General features: G+C 32.3%; 1 long non-coding RNA gene across 1 annotated transcript; it reads right to left on the reverse strand.

Annotated features, from left to right (window-relative positions):
* Window positions 1-16,720: 16,720 nt before the first annotated feature.
* On the reverse strand, window positions 16,721-19,609 carry LOC126676794 (uncharacterized). The gene is made up of 3 exons (XR_007640415.2): window positions 19,178-19,609; window positions 18,120-18,223; window positions 16,721-16,949 (listed from the first exon to the last, which is right to left on the reverse strand). It is a non-coding gene; the product is annotated as an uncharacterized LOC126676794 (long non-coding RNA).
* Window positions 19,610-20,457: the final 848 nt, after the last annotated feature.

Raw genomic sequence — 20,457 nt, forward strand, 5'->3', positions numbered from 1 at the left:
AAACGTTTGGCTTAAATCGCTAAAATCGTGAAATGTTTGATTTATTTCGTGACGTTTGTAAACGTTTGGCTCAAATTGCTTAAAAGGTGAAACGTTTGGATTTGTTTCGTAACGTTTGTAAACGTTTGGCTTAACTCGCTAAAAAGGCGAAATGTTTCGATTTGTTTCGTAACGTTTGTAAACAATTGGCTTATGTAGCTAAAAAGGTGAAACGCTTGGACTTGTTTCGTAACGTTTGTAAACATTTGGCTTAAACTGCTAAAAAGGGGAAACGCTTGGATTTATTTCGTAACATTTGAAAACGTTTGGCTTAAATTGCTAAAAAGGTGAATCATTTGGATTTGTTTCGTAACGGTTATAAACGTTTGGCTTAAATCGCTAAAAAGGGGAAACGTTTGGATTTGTTTCATAACGTTTGTAAACTTTTGGCTTAAATCGCTAAAAAGGCAAAACGTTTGGATTTGTTTCGTAACGTTTGTAAACGTTTTGTTTAAATCGCTAAAAAGGTGAAATGTTTGGATTTGTTTCATAACGTTTTAAACGTTTGGCATAAATTGCTAAAATGGGGACACGTGTGGATTTGTTTCATAATGTTTGTAAACGTTTGGCTTAAATCGCTAAAAAGGTAAAACGTTTGGATTTTTTTCGTAACGTTTGTAAACTTTTGGCTTAAATTCCTAAAAAGGTGAAAGGCTTGGATTTGTTTTGTAGCGTTTGTAAACGTTTGGCATAAATTACTAAAAGGTGAAACGCTTGGATTAGTTTCGGAATGTTTGTTAACGTTTGGCTTAAATTGCTAAAAAGGTGAAACGCTTAGATTTGTTTCGTAACGTTTGTAAACGTTTGGCTTAAATTTCTAAAAAGGTGAAATGCATGGTTTTTTTCGTAACGTTTGTAAAGGTTTAGCTTAAATCGCTCAAATGTGAAACGTTTATATTTGTTTCGTAACGTTTTAAACGTTTGGTTTTGTTTCGTAACGTTTGGCTTAAATCGCTAAAAAGGTGAAAGGCTTGGATTAGTTTCGTAACGTTTGTAAACGTTTTGCTTAAATCGCTATAAAGGCAAAACGTTTGGATTTGTTTCATAATGTTTGTAAACTTTTGACTTAAATTGCTAAAAAAGGTCAAACAGTTGGATTTGTTTCGTAACGTTTGTAAACGTTTGGCTTAAATCGCTAAAAAGGTGAAACGTTTGGATTTGTTTCGTAACCTTTGTAAACGTTTGGATTAAATTTCTAAAAAGGTGAAACACTTTGATTTGTTTCATAACCTTTGTAAAAGTTTGGCTTAAATAGCTAAAAAGGGAAACGTTTGGATTTGTTGTTTAGCGTTTATAAACGTTTGGCATAAATCGATAAAAAGGTAAAACATTTGGATTTGCTTCGTACCGTTTGTAAACGTTTGGCTTAAATTGCTAAAAAGGTGAAATGCATGGATTTGTTTCTAAACGTTTGTAAGCGTTTGGCTTAAATTGCTAAAAAGGTGAAACACTTGGATTTGTTTCGCAACATTTTTAAACGTTTGGCTTAAATTCCTAAAAAAGAGAAACGCTTGGATTTGTTTCGTAATGTTTGTAAACGTTTGGCTTAAATTTCTAAAAAGGTGAAATATTTGGATTTGTTTCGTAACGTTTGTAAACATTTGGCTTAAATCGCTAAAAATGTGAAACGTTTTGATTTGTTTCGTAACGTTTGTAAAGGTTTGCTTAAATTACTAAAAAGGTGAAACACTTTGATTTGTTTCATAACATTTGTAAACATTTGGCTTAAATTCCTAAAAAGGGGAAACGCTTGGATTTGTTTCGTAACATTTGTAAATGTTTGGCTTAAATCACTAAAAAGGTGAAATGTTTGGATTTGTTTTGTAATGTTTGTAAACGATTGGCTTAAATCGCTAAAAAGGTGAAACGTTTGGATTTGTTTCGAAACGTTTGTAATCGTTTGGCTTATATAACTAAAAAGGGGAAACGTTTGGATTTGTTTCGTAACGTTCGTAAACATTAGGCTTAAATTGTCAAAAAGGGGAAACGCTTGGATTTGTTTTATAACAATTGTAAACGTTTGGCATAAATCGCTAAAAAGGTGAAAGGTTTGGATTTGTTTCGTAATGTTTTAAACGTTTGGCTTAAATCCCTAAAATGGGGAAACGTTTGGATTTGTTTCGTAACGTTTGTAAACGTTCTGCTTAAATTGCTAAAAAGGTGAAATGTTTGGTTTTGTTTCGTAACGCTTCTAAACGCTAGGCTTAAATCGTTGAAAAGGTGAAACGTTTGGACTTGTTTCGTAACGTTTGTAAACGTTTGGCTTAAATTGCTAAAATGTGAAACGATTGGATTTGTTTCGTAATGTTTGTAAACATTTTGCTTAAATTACTAAAAAGGTGAAACGCTGGGATTTGTTTCGGAACATTTGTAAACGTTTGGCTTAAATCGCAAAAAAGGTGCAATGTTTAGATTTGTTTCGTAACGTTTGTAAACGTTCGGCTTAAATCGCTAAAAACGTGAAACGTTTTGATTTGTTTCGTAACGTTTGTAAACGTTTGGCTTAAATTGCTAAAAAGGGGAAACGTTTGGATTTGTTTCGTAACATTTGTAAACGTTTGGCTTAAATTGCTAAAAAGGTGAAACGCTTGGATTTGTTTCGTAACATTTGTAACTGTATGGCTTAAATCGCTAAAAAGGTGAAATGCTTGGATTTGTTTAGTAATGTTTGTAAATGATTGGCTTAAATCGCTAAAAAGGTGAAACGTTAGGATTTGCTGCGAAACGTTAGTAAACGTTTGGCTTATATAGCTAAAAAGGTGTACCGTTTGGATTTTTTTCGTAACGTTCGTAAACGTTTGGCTTCAATCGCTAAAAAAGTGGAACACTTGGATTTGTTTTATAACAATTGTAAATGTTTGTCATAAATCGCTAAAAAGGTGAAAGGTTTGGATTTATTTCATAACGTTTTAAATGTTTGGCTTTAATCGCTAAAATGGGTAAACGTTTGGATTTGTTTCATAACGTTTCTAAACGTTCGGCTTAAATTGCTAAAAAGGTGAAACGTTTGGTTTTGTTTCGTAACGTTTCTAAACGCTAGGCTTAAATTGTTAAAAAGGTGAAACGCTTGAATTTGTTTCGTAACGTTTGTAAACATTTGACTTAAATTGCTAAAAAGGTGAAACGTTTTGATTTTTTTCGTAATGTTTTAAACGTTTGGCTGAAATCTCTAATATGGGGAAAAGTTTGAATTTTTTCGTAGCGTTTGGCTAAAATCGATAAAAAGGTGAAACTTTTCGTTTTGTTTCGTAACGTTTGTAAACGTTCCGCTTAAATCGCTAAAAAGGGGAAATGTTTGGATTTATTTCGTAAGGTTTGTAAACGTTTGGCCTAAATTGCTGAAAAGGTGAAAGGTTTAGATTTGTTTCGTAACCTTTATAAACGCTTGGCTTAAATTGCTAAAATGGTGAAATGCTTGGATTTGTTTCGGAAAGTTTGTAAACGTTTGACTTAAATTGGTAAAAAGGTGAAACGCTTGGATTTATTTGGTAACGTTTGTAAACTTGTTTGGCTTAAATTGCTGAAAAGGTGAAATATTTGGATTTGTTTCATAACCTTTGTAAACGTTTGGCTTAAATCGCTAAAAAGGGGAAACGTTTGGATTTTTTCATAATGTTTGTAAACGTTTGTCTTAAATTGCTAAAAAGATGAAACGCTTCGATTTGTTTCATAACGTTTGTAAACCTTTGGCTAAAATTGCTAATAAGGTAAAACGCTTGGATTTGTTTCATAACGTTTGTAAACGTTTGGCTTAAATTGCTAAAAAGGCAAAACGTTTGAATGTGTTTCATAGCGTTTATAAACGTTTGACTTAAATCGCTAAAAAGGTGAAACGTTTGGATTTCTTTCGAAACGTTTTGCCTAAATTGCTAAGAAGGGGAAACGCTTGGATTTGTTTCGTAACGTTTGTAAATGTTTGGCTTAAATTTCTAAAAAGGTGAAACGCTTGGATTTGTTTTGTATGGTGAAATGCTTGGATTTGTTTTGGAACGTTTGTAAACGTTCGGCTTAAATTGCTAAAAAGGTGAAATGCTTGGATTTGTTTCGTAACGTTTGTAAACGTTTGGCTTAAATGTCTAAAAAGGTGAAACATTTGGATTTGTTTCATAACCTTTGTAAACGTTTGGCTTAAATCGCCTAAAAGGTGAAAGATTTGGATTTGTTTCGTAACGTCTGTAAACGTTTGGCTTAAATCGCTAAGAAGGTGAAACGTTTGGATTTGTTTCGTAACGTTTGTAAACATTTGGCTTCAATTGCTAAAAAGGTGAAACATTTGGATTTGTTTCGTAACGTTCGTAAACGTTTGGTTTTGTTTCGTAACGTTTGTAAACGTTTGGATTAAATCTCTAAAAAGGGGAAACGTTTGGATTTGTTTCGTAATTTTTGTAAACATTAGGCTTAAATTGCTAAAAAAGTTGAAACATTTGGATTTGTTTCGTAACGTTTGTAAACGTTTCGCTTAAATTGCTAAAAGGTGAAATGCTTGGATTTGTTTCGTAACGTTTGTAAACGTTTTGCTTAAATTACTAAAAAGGTGAAACGCTGGGATTTTTTTCTGAACATTTGTAAACGTTTGGCTTAAATCGCTAGAAAGGTGAAACGTTTAGATTTGTTTCGTAATGTTTGAAATGTTTCGTTTTGTTTTGTAACGTTTATAATCGTCGCAAAAATGAGGAAACCTTTGGATTTGTTTCTTAACTTTTGTAATTGTTTGGCTTCAATCGCTAAAAAGGTGAAATGGTTGGTTTGTTTCGTAACGTTTGTAAACGTTTGGCTTAAATTGCTAAAAATGTGAAAAGTTTGTTTTTGTTCCGTAATGTATGTAAGCGTTTCGATTTGTTTCCTAACGTTTGTAAACGTTTGTAAACGTTCGGCTTAAATCATTAAAAAGGTGACTCTTAGATTTGTTTTGTAGCATTTTTAAACATTTGGCTTAAATTCCTAAAATTGGGAAACGCTTGGATTTGTTTCAGAACGTTTGTAATCGTTTGGTTTAAATTGCTAAAAAGGTGAAAACGCTTGGATTCGTTTTGTAACGTTTCTAAATGTTTGGCTTAAATTGCTAAAAAGGTGAAACACTTGGTTTTCTTTTGTAACGTTTGTAAAGGTTTTGCTTAATTCGCTAAAAATGTGAAATATTTGGATTTGTTTGGTAACATTTTAAACGTTTGGTTTTGTTTCGTAAAGTTTGTAAAAGTTTGTAAACGTTTGAGTTTGTTTTGAAACGTTTGGCTTAAATTGCTAAAAATGTGAAACGTTAGATTTATTTCGTAATGTTTGTAAATGTTTGGATTAAATCGCTAAAAAGTTGAAACGTTTAAATTGTTTCGTAACGTTTGTAAACGTTTGGATTAAATCGCTAAAAAGGTAAAACGTTTGGATTTGTTTCGTAGCGTTTATAAACGTTTGGCTTAAATCGCTAAAAAAGTAAAACGTTTGGATTTGTTTCGTATCGTTCGTAACCTTTGTAAACGTTTGGCTTAATTTCTAAAAATGTGAAACGTTAGATTTGTTTCGTAATGTTTGTAAATGTTTGGATTAAATCGCTAAAAAGTTGAAACGTTTTAATTGTTTTGTAACGTTTGTAAACGTTTGGCTTAAATCGCTAAAAAGGTAAAACGTTTGGATTTGTTTCGTATCGTTCGTAACCTTTGTAAACGTTTGGCTTAAATTTCTAAAAAGGTGAAACACTTTGATTTGTTTCATAACGTTTGTAAACGTTTGGCTTAAATTGCTAAAAAGGAGAAACGCCTGAATTTGTTTCATAACCTTTGTAAACGTTTGGCTTAAATAGCTAAAAAGGGGAAACGTTTGGATTTGTTTTGTAGCGTTTATAAACGTTTGGCTTAAATCGCTAAAAGGTAAAACGTTTGGATTTGTTTCGTACCGTTTGTAAACGTTTGGCTTAAATTGCTAAAAAGGTGAAATGCTTGGATTTGTTTCAAAACATTTTAAACGTTTGGCTTAAATTGCTAAAAAGGTGAAACACTTGGATTTGTTCCTGAACGTTTTTAAACGTTTGGCTTAAATTCCTAAAAAGGTGAAACGCTTGGATTTGTTTCGTAATATTTGTAAATGTTTGGCTTAAATTGCTAAAAAGGTGAAATGTTTGGATTTGTTTCGAAACGTTTGTAAACGTTCGGCTTAAATCGCTAAAAATGTGAAACGTTTTGATTTGTTTCGTAACGTTTGTATACGTTTGGCTTAAATTGCTAAAAAGGTGAAACACTTGGATTTGTTTCGTAACGTTTGTAAACGTTTGGCTTATATTGCTAAAAAGGTGAAACGCTTGGATTTGTTTCGTAACATTTGTAAACGATTGGCTTAAATCGCTAAAAAGGTGAAACGTTTGGATTTGTTTCGAAACGTTAGTAAATGTTTGGCTTATATAGCTAAAGAGGTGAAACGTTTGGAATTATTTTGTAACGTTCGTAAACGTTTGGTTTAATTTGCTAAAAAGGTGAAATGCTTGGATTTGTTTCGTAACGTTCGTAAATGTTTGGATTAAATCCATAAAAAGGTGAAATGTTTGGATTTGTTTTGTAATGTTTGTAAACGATTGGCTTAAATCGCTAAAAAGGTGAAACGTTTGGATTTGTTTCGAAACGTTTGTAAACACGTTTTGCTTATATAGCTAAAAAGGTGAAACGTTTGGATTTGTTTCGTAACATTAGTAAACGTTTGGCTTCAATCGCTAAAAAGGTGAAACGCTTGTATTTGTTTTATAACAATTGTAAACGTTTTGCATAAATCGCTAAAAAGGTGAAAGGTTTGGATTTGTTTCGTAACGTTTGGCTTAAATCGCTAAAATGGGGAAATGTTTGGAATTATTTCGTAACGTTTGTAAACGTTCGGCTTAAATTTCTAAAAAGGTGAAACGTTTGGTTTTGTTTCGTAATGTTTCTAAACGCTAGGCTTAAGTCGCTGAAAAGGTGAAACGTTTGGACTTGTTTCGTAACGTTTGTAAACGTTTGGCTTAAATTGCTAAAATGTGAAACGCTTGGATTTGTTTCGTAACGTTTGTAAACGTTTTGCTTAAATTACTAAAAAGGTGAAACACTGGGATTTGTTTCGGAACATTTGTAAACGTTTGGCTTAAATCGCTAAAAGGTGAAATGTTTAGATTTGTTTCGTAACGTTTGTAAACGTTCGGCTTAAATCGCTAAAAATGTGAAACGTTTTGATTTGTTTCGTAACGTTTGTAAACGTTTGGCTTAAATTGCAAAAAAGGTGAAACAATTGGACTTGTTTCGTAACCTTTGTAAACGTTTGGCTTAAATTGATAAATAGGTGAAACGCTTGGATTTGTTTCGAAACATTTGTAAATGTTTGGCTTAAATCGCTAAAAAGGTGAAATGCTTGGATTTGTTTAGTAAGGTTTGTTAACGATTGGCTTAAATCGCTAAAAAGGTGAAACGTTTGGATTTGTTTCGAAACATTTGTAAACGTTTGGCTTATATAGCTAAAAAGGTAAAACGTTTGGATTTGTTTCGTAACGTTCGTAAACGTTTGGCTTCAATCGGTAAAAAGGTGAAACTCTTGGATATGTTTCATAACAATTGTAAACGTTTGGCATAAATCGCGAAAAAGGTGAAAGGTTTGGATTTGTTTCGTAACGTTTTAAACGTTTGGCTTAAATCGCTAAAATGGGGAAACATTTGGATTTGATTCGTAACATTTCAAAACGTTCGGCTTAAATTGCTAAAAAGGTGAAACGTTTGGATTTGTTTCGTAACATTTGTAAACGTTTGGCTTAAATTGCTAAAAAGGTGAAACGCTTGGATTTGTTATGTAACGTTTGTGACATTTGGCTTCAATTTCTTAAAACGTGAAACGCTTAGATTTGTTTCAGAACGTTTGTAAACGTTTGGCTTAAATTGCTAAAAAGGTGATACGCTTAGACTTGCTTTGTAACATTCGTAAACGTTTGGCTTAAATTGCTAAAAAGATGAAACGTTTGGTTTTGCTTCGTAACATTTCTAAAGGTTTGGCTTAAATCGCTAAAAAGGTGAAACGTTTGGATTTGTTTCATAACGTTTTAAACGTTTGGTTTTTTTTCGTAACGTTTGTAAACGTTTGCCTTCAATCGCTACAAAGGTGACGTTTGGATTTGTTTCGTAACGTTTGTAAACGTTTGGCATAAATCACTAAAAAGGTGAAATGTTTGGATTTGTTTCGTACGTTTTTAAACGTTTGGCTTAAATTGCTAATAAGGTGAAATGCTTGGATTTGTTTCGTCACGTTTGTAAACTTTTGGCTTAAATTACTAAAAAAGTGAAACGCCTGGATTTGTTTCAGAACGTTTGTAAACGTTTAGCTTAAATTGCCAAAAATGTGAAACGCATCTATTTTTTCGTAACGTTTGTAAGCGTTTGGCTTAAATTACTAAAAAGGAATAACACTTGGTTTTCTTTCGTAACATTAGTAAAGGTTTGGCTTAAATCCCTAAATGTGAAACGTTTGGATTTGTTTCGTAACGTATTAAACATTTGGTTTTGTTTCGTAACGTTTGTAAACGTTTGGCTTTAATCGCTAAAAAAGGGAAACGTTTGGATTTGTTATGTAATGTTTGTAAACGTTTGGCTTAAATCGCTAAAAAGGTGAAACGTTCCGATTTGTTTCTGAACGTTTTAAACGTTTGGCTTAAATCGCTAAAAAGGGGAAGCGTTTCAATTTGTTTCATAAAGTTTGTAAACGTTTTGCATAAATTGCTAAAAAGGTGAACATTTGGTTTTGTTTCGTAACGTTTATAAACTTTCGGCTTAAATCGCTAAAAATGTAAAAAGTTTGGATTTGTTTCGTAACATTTGTAAACGTTTGACTTAAATTGCTAAAAAAAGTGAAACGCTTGGTTTTTCTTCGTAACATTTGTAAGGGTTTGGACGTTTGGTTTTGTTTCATAACGTTTTAAACGTTTGGTTTTGTTTCGTAACGTTTGTAAATGTTTGGCTTTAATCGCTAAAAAGAGGAAACATTTGGATTTGTTTTGTAACGTTTGTAAACCTTTGGCTTAAATTGCTAAAAAGGCGAAACGTTTGGATTTGTTTCATAACGTTTGTAAATGTTTGGCTTAAATCGCTAAAAAGGTGAAACATTTGATTTGTTTCTTAACGTTTTAAAAGTTTAGCTTAAATCGCTAAAAAGGGGAAACGTTTGGATTTGTTTCGTAACGTTTGTTTGCTACTAGCTAACTCTACTATTTTGACTACTGCAGCTCTAAGAAGAATAAGACTCCCTATAATTGAGACTTCCGGAACAATGGTTGGAAGCTCGACCACATCATCAAATATTAATCCTGAAAGAAAACACTGTTGGGGGGACAGACAACACTGAGTGAGTTTACAATTAACTAACGGTATTATAATTAAAAACGAGGTCGCGTTATCAATAAAATATGCTTTGCTTTATGATCAATTAATTACTTACAATTAAACGTAATTCGATAATAAACGATAATTTAAACATACTTCAATAACAAACGATAGATTAAACATACTTCGATAATAAACATAAAATATAATTTAATAGTTTCCAATATCGGATCCGTTCGAAACCCTAAACCCAAGAGCTACGGACTTATTTGACATAATCGACGATCACTGTTTTTCGAATCATATCGTCCGAGTGGCCGGGTCCCGAGATAGTTCGACCGAGTTACCCGCTACCACGTGGCATAGTCCCGAGATAGTTCAACCGAGTTACATCATGCCACTACTTAATCCCAAGTTGTGGGTCCCGAGATAGTTCGACCGAGTTACCCACTAGACACAGGTCCCGAGATAGTTCGACCGAGTTACCTTGTGTCTATCACATTCCTTTTTATCCTCCTTAATCCATTAATCGATCGATAATCATAATTTATCATTTCAAATCATTGACCATAGACGCCTAGACTCGTATCAGTACTGGTGATCACACAGCCTATTGACGCCCAATAGGTAGCTCGTTTCCCACGGATCACTTATTGGGTTTAAATAATAATTTCACAGGACAAACAATGTATAAGTTTGTATAATAAACATACATATAGCGAAGCTATTAAAATAACAAGTACTATAATTAAATTCTCAAATTCTCTATACCAAATTACATTCTTAAAGGCATTAAAAGAATAAAGAGCATTAACTAACTAATACATGCTCCTTTAAAATAACCGATGCTATTTCAATGGCGATCTCACAATCCAACCATCGCTAGCTATAAATCACATCATCCTTAATAAAATAAAAGTCTAACATCAAACATTTTCCATATATTTCAAACTCAATTTATGCGACCTTTATATATTTTAATCATTCCTAGCATAAAATAAAGTACTAATAAAAGTCATAAACTTATTATTTAAAATACTTTAATGAAACTCTAGTAATATTAATCTCAGTTCTATAAATAAAAGTTTAAAACTAAAATATTCAATCAAATACATGTATCTACTTATAAATAAAATAATAATACTCGAAAGTAAATCGCGAACTCACCTCGACCGCTTAATCCAAATTTCCAAATTTTAAAAAAAAAATAAAATAGCTCGTTGTTAATTCCTCCAAATCTTCTATTTCTCAAATCCAATAGTGCGTAAGATCTATAATATAAATAAACACTAAATTAACATTTTAATTCGTAAACTTTTTCATTTCTTTTCTTTTTTTTTCGCATTTCCATTCAAGCGTTTAAGCTTGAATTGACTCTAAATCCATTTCTTTTATTCTTGCCTCATCTATTTGCCCATAACGACTTATCGCTTAGCAATTCCTTAATTAAACTATTTTTAACTCCTAACTTTCTAACACTTGAACTAAATCTTAACTTACTTTAATCTATGCCTTTAAATGTAATAAACCAATTTTTAAGTCGTTCACTCAACCATAAATTACCTTAATCTAATTTAAACGCACTTTTAATGTTACATTCAAGCACTTAGGCTTGAATTTGATTTATGCCATAATCCATTTTAACTTCTATTTCAAAAATCCATTTGTTAAACTTTCTAAATCCATTTTCAGCTTTAATTTTGCATTTTATTTAATTTATTAAAACTTCCGAAAACATTTCCAACATCGAAACGTATTGGCCGCGGGGACTCGGGGTGACCGGCTGGTCTGCCCGTCAAAGCAGACCAGCAGGTCTGCTCTTTATCGAGCAGATCAGGTCTGTTCTGTTTGAGCAGACCGTCTGCTCAGTTGAGCAGACTGATCAGGCCTTCGGGCCTGATCGGTCCTCCCCCGGCCGCCGTGCTCCGTTAACCCCAAGCTTCATCCTCTGTCAACTCGAAACACTTCAATAACTCCAAAATTTCCAGCTTTATTCATAACCCTTTTTCTTAAGAAATTAATTTGAAAACTCACCAATTAATCAATAAATCTAACTCTAATTGATATATACTTCAATTCAGCAATTACCCATCATAAATCATCCTAAACATCTTTAAATCACTTTAGAAGCAAGAACCAACCATTAATTAAACTCATTCTTTTCTACCCACAAAAACCCTATCATTTAATCACCAAACTCAGCCATAAACACAGCCCATAGCACCTTGTAAATCTGAAATCTTACCTTGAATTGAAGTCTTAGGATGATAGAGGATCGAATTCTTGAAAAATCGGTGAAAGAATCATAAAAAACGATCTTAAGATGAAGAAACCCCAAGTGACCGAATGTTTCATCAAAAGCTGAAGTAAAATTTTTGCTTCTGGATTGAACATCTTCATCACGTATTTCATATGCAATATTAGGCAAATGTGCCACTTTAGTCCCTTGCTTAAACCATTCAACATATTCATTCCTTCTAATTTTTGTCTTCTTACCATGGTTTAATATACAACTTAATCCTTCCCTTTTTCTTAACAATCTAGCCATCCTTCTTATTTGGGCTTGTAGATTGTAGTGTTAATTAGGCCCATTATAATTTGGCTCTACACCATTTATTGGCTATCTAAAATTCCAATTAATTTATTTATTCATTAATTTATTAATTAAGCACGTCGATAAATTTCTCGAGCTAAATCTAAACTTTTATCAATTATAAATTATACGGACTCCTTTTCTTATTCCAAAATATTAATTGTTGCCTTATCCTAAAAATTTATTATTTAGCCGTATAATTTATTTATCGCGCTTAAATCCGTATCTAAAAATACTATTTCAAATATTTATGGATTCTTTTAAAATAATCCAAATAATAACATTTACGGATATTATTTAAATATCCATCTTAAAATCATTTATTTTATTTAATGGAAATTTCTTCAAATTTCCTATTAAATCCCAACAAGCTTATCTCAATATCAAAATATGAGATAAATTTTAATTCCGATTAATTTAATCTAATAGCATAATCAATTTTTATTAAATTTAATCTCTCGACAAAATTCTATTTTCCGTCTTATTTACGGAAATTCCCTTATCTTTAGCTCTAATTGGCTAAAATAATATAATTAATCCAATAAATACTTTTACCACAAACACGGGGTATTACATTCTTCCCCCCTTAAAAAAATTTGTCCTCGAATTTTCTCATAATATTTATTATCTAATTATTTCAATATCATCTTTTTCTTTACTAGTGCTAATTGCTCCCGCTACTCCCTTAAGGCATAATCTCATATAATACTTCATCCTATAATTCTTTGAAACATGTACTCATTTTCATTCCTTTGTTATCCAAGTATTACGTAGTTAGTTTCCCAAACTAACTAAAAATCGCTTTTTCTCAACTTAGTAAATGTACGTTTTTAGCAAACTTCAGGCCATCAAACCAACATCTAAAATTTGTCCAATTTTAATTTATCACTTGAAACTTGTTCTATGCTACACCGCCTACATCTTTCATTTTGATCTTAGGTCCAAAATGACACTTCTTGGGATCAAAAATTGATCCAAAAGTGGCTTTCCTATATTAGCTTTAAAATATACTTAACCTTTAATTCATAGGCTTACTTAAGGGTATATGTTTGCCTGCTTGCCTAAGGCAGGTCTTGTTTTCCGAGATCGATCCGGGTTTGTCGTTATCCTTTCCGACATACCCTTTTCGCGTGTTATTAAAATCTTTATAAAACGTTTCCGCGAACACGCTCAAAATTACCTCCAAAGTAGCTATCTCGAACACTTATTACGAGCTTTACTTTCACATCCTAACTCTAATAAAACTCTTTTAACTTTAACCATTCTCAATATAAAATTGCGTTCTAAACTCAAACGAACTACTGCTTCTTCCATAAATAAATTCATAGTACTCTAATTGTTGAAATTTTGATATTGTAGCTTCTATCAAAGTTAGTGTATTCCAGAATGTTAATGATTTAATGGTAACTTTAAACAATTAAATGAATCACTTAAAATCGTCCAATAGCTTATTACTTTATTTTAATGCACTCTCTGCAACTCTCTCTACAATTTCCATTTAGATTTCAAATTAACCTTGATACGCGTAAGGGGTCGGAAAGCTTGTCCAAACTACCTACCCCGGGCATCTAAACTTTTCCTAATTTGACATGTAGTTTCTTTAGTTGAATTCTTTGAACTTATCCGAAATTAACTACTAGTCCACACGTAGTTATAAATTTTGGATTATTCCACTTGATATATAACCAAAGTCCATATGAATTATTCGTAGTTACTTTCGCCTTCACCTCACATTGCCATTAAATAATCCGTCAAAATCTATTTATTTAGTGTTTGCATCCATTCTGCGGACGCCTGAACCTTATATTATAACTTCAATAATAATTTAACGTCAACATCTAACATGCTTACGTGATCCTTCATGCTTCTTCTTCTACTACAACTTTACACAACTACTTTAATGGCTTGTCTTTGCCTTAAAGTTTTACAACTCATATACATTCTTTCCGTCCTATTTCATTGGTTAAGAGCACATATTTAAATAACATTTATTATAAAACAGGATTTGGCTAACCTGCAATATAACTTTAGTACTTGTGAAGTTTCCTTTCTTCAATATTTTCCATTAGGTTTGCATATCTTTGCGTCTTTCATGTTTTTTTTCTTCCTAATCATACGCCTTCATCACTTCTAAAATTGTCATAAATAATTCGTATTATTCCGTCATGAGTTATTTCTCATATCCTGTTTCAACACTTATCTTTTAATATATAAGTTCATCGAAGTTCGACGTCTCCTTTCTTAACGTTTTCCGCCTTCTTTTACGTTCGATAATGTACACGCTTATACATGATATCCTTGTCGATGTTCTATAGTAGATGGGTATATTCCTTCTTTGATACCAATTACCCATTTCATGATCTCTCGTATCGAATCTCATGGAGTTGGATCCATGTTAGGCATCTCTTAACATAAATTGTACCCTTTTCTCATTTTACTCTCTTAGTGCCAACCATAGAGCAACTAACTCTAAAAGTTTACCCTCTTCAATTCCTTATTCATAACTATCATCATGGCTTACGTTCTTATTATTGTTGTTTCTATTTATACTTTCATTTCCTTTATTGTTCTCATCATCGTCTATTGATTTGAGAATCATCTCTCATCTATCTTTAACATATATTTAACCTTAGATATCTCACCCGTTCCATTAATACTGTTACGAATCATTCTTCCGTAACTGTCACTCATCCCGCACATGGTTAATTCTTATGTCAAATGCTTACAACCTTTGCGCCTCAATCGATTTATGTACGTTTCTTTCTCGTTGAGCTCCATTGCATCTCCATATGCATTATACACCATTTTCTTCCTTTCTTACTTGTATTAAGTTATTCCCTTTCTTATCCTCATCACAAGGTTCTTATCCAGTTACCTTTGTCTTTAATATGTTATATACTTAAGCATTAATGTACTTTGATTCCTTCGTTGGTCCTAATATACAAGTACTCAAACTATATATATTTAGCACCATATGCAATATGAAACATGTGTTAACCTTTCACATGTAGCGTTCACGTTCTCCTTTATGAGTCACCGACAATCTTTTATAGCTATCGTACTATAACTTGCATTCTTTGCTGTTCGGACTAAGTCTCATAATCTTACACCTCATATTCCTTTTTCATACATTTCCATATATGCCTTCCGTAGTTTCTTTATCCGATATTCTAACTTCTTAATTTACTTTGTATAATGCACATGCCCCGTCTCTTAACCTCATTAACCAAATACTTCACAGTATTCGTATCTATACAGAGTTTCCATTAATACTCTTAATATACTATATATTCTTATAACTTGGTCCTTTCTATATATATAAATCTTATAGTACTACTTTTTATAAACACTGTTGCCTAACTCTTCGTTTGACAATCACCGCAGTTCATTTCTAAATGATCTTCTTAGGAAGGTCATACTCCAACGTCAAACCGATCCAACGGTTCCATTAAAAGATACTTTAGTTTTACTAATCTTGGCGATTCTCCGATATCGCTTAAAATTCGCTTCTTTAATTAGTAGAGATCGTCTTGTAAATCTACAACTTTAGTCTTACAATTCGTTTAATAGGTTTGGTTATCTTCCTTTATACATCTATTATCTGATAGCATGATGTACTAAACACCTCATTTACAGATAAGAAAATCTTAACTCATTGCTTAATCATATATATATCGTTATACAGATACGCCTTACTATTCTACTCACACTATAGTTCGTTGAACTACTACCAACGTTGTATATTCAAAACACAATTCTTCATTTTGTGTTCTAATACACGTTCGTCGTGCCTTTTAGAGTTGCTTGTAACCTAACCTCGAGCATTTTACCTTCGTTACAGAGTTCCGGTCTAGGTATACTTACGTTTTAAAACAAATCTCTAAAAAAATAATTCAATTATCTTACAATTCAAAGAAAATGACCCTTTATATAAATCACATTTAAATCCTTTAAAGATTAGCATAATTGTGCTCTAGGGTGATGACGTCTCTCATCCCCAAAGAGTTGCCACAACTCACCTCTTGCATGTGCCAAATGAGCGTGATGCATGTCCTACTAATGTATGAATCAATTTATTATTCTTTCCATTTAATGTATATGTAGTGATGCAATTCTATTTATGTCGTGGCAATAATGCATTTCTATCTCGGGTCTAGGCACAATTATGCTTTTAAAACTGCTTAAACAATTAATTTTAAATCATAAACATTTAACTTTGTAAGTTCTCCAGACCTTAAACTCTGTAACTTGGTAAGTCCTTCTACCTCTTTAAATCCATGTTTTTCTGTCAATCATCCTTTAACGCTTATATCGTATGCTTATCATAGCATCCTCGCACCATATACTATTTCATTCGTAAACCTAATCACCGAGTCGTTTAAATACTAATTATTTAGTTCGCACGCAATATCTCACAACAATTGCGGACTTATATCCTAAATAGAAAGGCTGAAACGACATAAAACAGAAGACAACATGCCAAAGACATGACTAGAATCCTATATGCTGCAGTAGTTTCCTAGGTAGACTTACACAAAGCAGTGGTATCCTGGACCAACTGCTATGATACCACCTTTGTCACGACCCGAAATCAAGGGCCGCGACCGGCGCTAGGGAATGGGAATTTTGGTTCCGAAACCCGTAGCAAACTTAAATTTACCTAAAACTTTTTCGCGTCTCAAAATCGTTATAATACCTAGTAAAACCATTTTTGAAAAATCGGCAATATAACGCCTGAAAAATTAATAAACCACACCTGTGAAAACACACAAATCACTTTGTATAAAATACCAATTAACCATATATTAAATTCCTGGATAATTCATTTTCCCAAAATACATCATTATGTCATGGCATAAAATAAACATAAATTGTTTGCTACTAGCTAACTCTACTATTTTGACTACTGCAGCTCTAAGAAGAATAAGACTCCCCATAATTGAGACTTCCGGAACAATGGTTGGAAGCTCGACCACATCATCAAATATTAATCCTGAAAGAAAACACTGTTGGGGGGTCAGACAACACTGAGTGAGTTCACAATTTACTAACGGTATTATAATTAAAAACGAGGTCGCGTTATCGATAAAATATGCTTTGCTTTATGATCAATTAATAACTTACAATTAAACGTAATTCGATAATAAACGATAATTTAAACATACTTCAATAACAAACGATAGATTAAACATACTTCGATAATAAACATAAAATATAATTTAATAGTTTCCAATATCGGATCCGTTCGAAACCCTAAACCCAAGAGCTACGGACTTATTTGACATAATCGACGATCACTGTTTTTCGAATCATATCGTCCGAGTGGCCGGGTCCCGAGATAGTTCGACCGAGTTACCCGCTACCACGTGGCATAGTCCCGAGATAGTTCAGCCGAGTTACATCATGCCACTACTTAATCTCAAGTTGTGGGTCCCGAGATAGTTCGACCGAGTTACCCACTAGACACAGGTCCCGAGATAGTTCGACCGAGTTACCTTGTGTCTATCACATTCCTTTTTATCCTCCTTAATCCATTAATCGATCGATAATCATAATATATCATTTCAAATCATTGACCATAGACGCCTAGACTCGTATCAGTACTGGTGATCACACAGTCTATTGACGCCCAATAGGTAACTCGTTTCCCACGGATCACTTATTGGGTTTAAATAATAATTTCACAGGACAAACAATGTATAAGTTCGTATAATAAACATACATATAGCGAAGCTATTAAAATAACAAGTACTATAATTAAATTCTCAAATTCTCTATACCAAATTACATTCTTAAAGGCATTAAAAGAATAAAGAGCATTAACTAACTAATACATGCTCCTTTAAAATAACCGATGCTATTTCAATGGCGATCTCACGATCCAACCATCGCTAGCTATAAATCACATCATCCTTAATAAAATCAAAGTCTAACATCAAACATTTTCCATATATTTCAAACTCAATTTATGCGACCTTTATATATTTTAATCATTCCTAGCATAAAATAAAGTACTAATAAAAGTCATAAACTTATTATTTAAAATACTTTAATGAAGCTCTAGTAATATTAATCTCAGTTCTATAAATAAAAGTTTAAAACTAAAATATTCAATCAAATACATGTATCTATTTATAAATAAAATAATAATACTCGAAAGTAAATCGCGAACTCACCTCGACCGCTTAATCCAAATTTCCAAATTTTAAAAGAAAAATAAAATATCCCGTTGTTAATTCCTCCAAATCTTCTATTTCTCCAATCCAATAGCGCGTAAGATCTATAATATAAATAAACACTAAATTAACATTTTAATTTGTAAACTTTTTCATTTCATTTCTTTTTTTTTTCGCATTTCCATTCAAGCGTTTAAGCTTGAATTGACTCTAAATCCATTTCTTTTATTCTTGCCTCATCTATTTGCCCATACCGACTTATCGCTTAGCAATTCCTTAATTAAACTATTTTTAACTCCTAACTTTCTAACACTTGAACTAAATCTTAACTTACTTTAATCTATGCCTTTAAATGTAATAAACCAATTTTTAAGTCGTTCACTCAACCATAAATTACCTTAATCCAATTTAAACACACTTTTAATGTTACATTCAAGCACTTAGGCTTGAATTTAATTTATGCCATAATCCATTTTAACTTCTATTTCAAAAATCCATTTGTTAAACTTTCTAAATCCATTTTCAGCTTTAATTTTGCATTTTATTTAATTTATTAAAACTTCCGAAAACATTTCCAACATCGAAACGTATCGGCCGCGGGGACTCGGGGTGACCGGCTGGTCTGCCCGTCAAAGCAGACCAGCAGGTCTGCTCTTTATCGAGCAGATCAGGTCTGCTCAGTTGAGCAGACGGATCAGGCCTTCGGGCCTGATCGGTCCTCCCCCGGCCGCCGTGCTCCGTTAACCCCCAAGCTTCATCCTCTGTCAGCTCGAAACACTTCAATAACTCCAAAATTTCCAGCTTTATTCATAACCCTTTTTCTTAAGAAATTAATTTGAAAACTTACTAATTAATCAATAAATCTAACTCTAATTTATATATACTTCAATTCAGAAATTACCCATCATAAATCATCCTAAACATCTTTAAATCATTTTAGAAGCAAGAACCAACCATTAATTAAACTCATTCTTTTCTACTCACAAAAACCCTATCATTTAATCACCAAACTCAGCCATAAACACAGCCCATAGCATCTTGTAAATCCGAAATCTTACCTTGAATTGAAGTCTTAGGATGATAGAGGATCGAATGCTTGAAAAATCGGTGAAAGAATCGTCAAAAACGATCTTAAGATGAAGAAACCCCAAGTGACCGAATATTTCATCAAAAGCTGAAGTAAAATTTTTGCTTCTGGATTCAACATCTTCATCACGTATTTCATATGCAATGTTAGGCAAATGTGCCACTTTAGTCCCTTGCTTAAACCATTCAACATATTCATTCCTTCTAATTTTTGTCTTCTTACCATGGTTTAATATACAACTTAATCCTTCCCTTTTTCTTAACAATCTAGCCATCCTTCTTATTTGGGCTTGTAGATTGTAGTGTTAATTAGGCCCATTATAATTTGGCTCTACACCATTTATTGGCTATCTAGAATTCCTATTCATTTATTTATTCATTAATTTATTAATTAAGCACGTCGATAAATTTCTCGAGTTAAATCTAAACTTTAATCAATTATAAATTATACGGACTACTTTTCTTATTCCAAAATATTAATTGTTGCCTTATCCTTAAAATTTATTATTTAGCCGTATAATTTATTTATCGCGCTTAAATCCGTATCTAAAAATACTATTTCAAATATTTATGGATTCTCTTAAAATAATCCAAATAATAACATTTACGGATATTATTTAAATATCCATCTTAAAATCATTTATTTTATTTAATGGAAATTTCTCCAAATTTCCTATTAAATCCCAACAAGCTTATCTCAATATCAAAATATGAGATAAATTTTAATTCCGATTAATTTAATCTAATAGCATAATCAATTTTTATTAAATTTAATCTCTCGACAAAATTCTATTTTCCGTCTTATTTATGGAAATTCCCTTATCTTTAGCTCTAATTGGCTAAAATAATATAATTAATCCAATAAATACTTTTACCACAAACACGGGGTATTACAGCTTAAATAGCTAAAAAGGTGAAACGCTTCGATTTGTTTCGTAACGTTTGTAAACATTTGGCTTAAATTGCTAAAAAGGTGAAACGCTTGGATTTGTTTCGTAACGTTTGTGAACGTTTGGCTTAAATTGCTAAAAAGGTGAATCATTTGGATTTATTTCGTAACGTTTATAAACGTTTGGCTTACATCGCTAAAAACGGGAAACGTTTGGATTTGTTTCGTAACGTTTGTAAACGTTTGGCTTAAATCGCTAAAAAGGCGAAACATTTGGATTTGTTTCGTAACGTTTGTAAACGCTTGGTTTAAATCGCTAAAAAGATGAAATGTTTTGATTTGTTTCATAACGTTTTAAACATT

This window comes from Mercurialis annua, linkage group LG4, assembly GCF_937616625.2.
Source record: "Mercurialis annua linkage group LG4, ddMerAnnu1.2, whole genome shotgun sequence".
Lineage (NCBI taxonomy): Eukaryota > Viridiplantae > Streptophyta > Magnoliopsida > Malpighiales > Euphorbiaceae > Mercurialis > Mercurialis annua.